Below are 3,886 nucleotides of genomic sequence, written 5' to 3' on the forward strand. Positions count from 1 at the left end.
GGAGTGAGTGAGTCGATATGTGAAGTACGTAGGGCAGTGCCAGGCATATTGTAAGTGCTATGTAAATGTTTATAAATAAGGGACATGTGTCTCAGAGAAACTCCCCAGGAAAAGGGAAAGTCAAAACACAGACAAAGAGGTGATAATTGATGAAGCAAAGATCTAGAAGAATGTTTTTTATAGTGGAATTCCCAAACAATCTATATCAGAATGTTCTTTGGGCTTAGTAAATGCAAATTTCTGGACCCTGTATCAAAATTCCCTTATAAAGGGAATGGGTGAATCCAGGACATTGCATTTTAGTAACATCCCTCAGGTGGTTCTGGTGTTATTTAGAAACTACTTGTCTAGGCCTCTGCTGCTCAAAGTGTGGCTTCAGGACCTGCAGCACCAGCAGCACCTGGAAGCTTGTTAAGAATACACAGCCTCAGGCTCTACTTTAGACCTACTGAATCAGAATCTGCATTTTCACAAACCTCAGGTAGTTCATAAGTACACAAAAATTTGAGAAGCATCCTCTATTCTAGAAGATAGATAATTTGGGAAATAGAATCTGCCCATTAGAATGGGATTTAAGATACATGAGAAAGGGTGTTTTTTTTGTTTTTTTTTTAGTAGAGAGAAGTAAATGATAGAAGTGGTACATGTATAGTCACTAATTGATACAACAAACATATTAAGTGTCTCATACATTCCAGAAACAACTCTGATGCTGAAGAACAAGACAGACATGGTCTCTACTACCCTCTGGGGTGTATCAACTAAGGCAATGATGTGACAGATAAACCCTGAAATCCCACAGACTTCATCACATGGGAGTTTACTTCTCAATAAAAATGAATGTGGAGATTCCTAGTTGGCAGGTGGAGTTCTCTAGAGTCATTCAGAAACCCAAGGCCCTTCTGTGACTCTGCCCTCCCTGGGTACCATATCTTCTGCATAAAGGCTGGTTGGTAGAAAAACAGAGTTCAGAGGATCTCATGGGAAGTGCTCACTGGCCCTGCCTGGAGGAGTGTGCATCCCTTCTGCTGACATGCCATTGACCACAGCTCAGACACGTGAGCACCCTAGCCTAGAGGCTGGGAAATTCAATCTAACTCTGTGGCCTGCAGGGGGAGGAAGTGGAGATTTGGTGAACACATGGCAGCCTCTCTCATGTTGAGTTTACCAGCTATAGGCTAAGGATAGAGAGTACAAACGAGAGAAATAAAAGGCCAGAAAGGATAAAGTTAGTACTGGGAGTCAGGTAAGAAACTTCTGTTAGAATAAATACTTAGTGCATGGGGCATGATCAAACAGACTCCTTTTAAAGAAATAGTAATATTTTCACACACACAAAAAGGAGTTTATGTGTTGATTTATCTAATCTTTGCAACAACTCTATAAGGTAAGCACAATTACTTCTTTCACTGCACACATGGGGAAAATGGGACACTAAATAACTTGCTCAAGTTTGTGAGTAGCAGAGTCAGCATCCAAACTCAGGAGCCCATGTCCTCAGGAGCACTAGACGACACTACCTCATCCTGCTGGCCTCACACTGGCTGGGCTGAGAGAGCCTGAGAAGCCATGTGGAATCTGACAGTGCAGCAAACAGCATTATTTTTACACAGACAGAACTTAAAGTATTGAATTTAAACAAATAATTGGGGAGTGACAAGATATTACTTTTAAAAAACTATGTATTTGTTTTGGTTAGTACATATAGCTCTATTCATGTAATATCTTTGGGTTGCAAGCAACAAAAACCAATTCTGATTAATTTAACAGATGATAGAGTTTCTGGAATGATACCAGATAGCTCATGGTATAACAGGAAAGCTGTAGATAATAGAACCTGCTTCTTAGTGCTACAGTGAATCTACATTATATAATATGCTATATATATGTGTGTGTGTGTGTGTGTGTGTGTGTGTGTGTGTGTATGTCTTAGCCTAGTTTCTTCTGAAAACGGAGCCTGAGATAAAGGCTTATGAACAGGTGGGAGATTTGGGAAGTGATCTCAGGGAAACAGGAAAATAGGAAAAGCCAATACTATAATAAGTTATGAAATTAGCCACCACTATGAACAACTTCTGAAGAATCTATAAAAACGCTCCTGAAAGTGTCTCCCCAAGAGATACAAGGAGAGCACATTATCTTCTATCTTCATTTGGTCAAGAGCAGCCCCATAGGCATAGACTTCCCCTTCACTTCGTAGTTATGGAAACATTCCACATCAGAGAAGACCCAGGTCAAGAAGCAAGTAGTACAATCCCGCACGCCTGAGGGAAGCTGTTATCAGGCTGCACCGGGTAAGGAAGGTGGAAGCCACAACTGTTAGTGTGACAGTGGCCAAAGGAAAAGAGAGAAGATACAGAGAAGCACTAGGAATGGCTGGTACTGTATACAATCTGCTTACATATTATCGCTGGACGCACAGCAAGTACTGAGTGAGTAACTGCCAAGCAACAAGACTGGTTCTTGGTATATAGAAGGAAGAAAAGACGACTCCCTGGGTGATTGCACTGTGGTCAGGAAGAAGAGACAGACATTTTCTGTGACCGTGAATGGCCAGCTAAGTGGTCTGGTTCTTGGAGATAAACTGTGATTCATTATTACTAAATGTCCTCTTTTTCTAATAGCACTTCAATTTACATGAATGTTAATTACTAGAAATGTAGCCCTGCAATGATGTAATCAAATAGACAGTTCTCTGTCCTGAGTGAATAAAATGAATTGTTCTTTCAAAATCATTTATGTTCAATCTCTACATTTTCCCCTTATTTGGAAGAATCATATGGAAAAGTGGAAATTATAACACAAATCCATACATGTACCTAATGCATACCATTTCTTTATTTGAAGGGAGCTGGATTAAGGGACTATAACAAGAAAGATTAAAATGGGCAGGAAAATCTCTTTTAAAAGTTCACTGGTCAGAGATAATCATCCCGCAACTATGTATTTCAGAGTAGCAGGACACTGTGAACTAAATTCATGATAAACACATGTTCTCTTTGTTAAATCAGTTGAATACATCTGGAAATCAAAACTTAGAAGAGAGGAAGACACAGAATTTTCTCTTAACAGAGACTGCTACAAAGTGTCTTCAAATGGGGTAGAGGAGAAAATGTGGAAGTTATAAGATTTTGATTAATTTTAGTGGTCTTTCCTCTGGACACTTTGAAACCAGTCACATCACAGAGCTGTTCAGCTGTTCTTACTCCTCCCAACTTAGTATATTTTACTACAAGAAATGGGATTTCTTGTCCTGGGAGTTCAGATTTTTAGGGAATTTGTTTTGTAATCAAAGAGAAAACTGTAAAATAACTGTTCCCTTGCTTACTATGGATTTATTTTGTCATGAAAATTCTGAACAGTTATGAAATGCAAATGGTTTTGATAAATTTGAATTAGGATACTTGAATTTGGCAAATTACAGAAAATACCTGTTTTCTGTAGAGTCAATTGGGCAGGAAACAGATGTCTGTTTCAACTCTCATTGGACTGCCAAATGGAGGATTGTTTCCATTGATGCTTGCTATATCAACTATAGAAACGTAAAAGGTATAGCAATTTCAAACTATCTTTCTCAAAGATTAAAATGGCTGCACTAGATAATTAAATTATATTCTTGAATGGCGAAGATAACCTCCTCACAAAAGAGCAAGCACATCTGCCATGTTTATTGGGAAGAAAATAAGGAGGTACTGCAAATGGTAAAGTTGTCTGTTGGTCTGTAAGCTTTCTTCAGTTGGATCATTTATACATTTGTTTTATCTAATTTCAGCATTGTACCCCAGCATTTGATCCCACATGAAACGTGAATAAAGTAATAGTTCTAGAAGATGACTACGTTAATATAAACCACTATAGAAAGATAGGGAGTGACCATTTACCACAT

Source organism: Chlorocebus sabaeus, chromosome 8 (assembly GCF_047675955.1).
Source record: "Chlorocebus sabaeus isolate Y175 chromosome 8, mChlSab1.0.hap1, whole genome shotgun sequence".
Classification (NCBI taxonomy): Eukaryota; Metazoa; Chordata; class Mammalia; order Primates; family Cercopithecidae; genus Chlorocebus; species Chlorocebus sabaeus.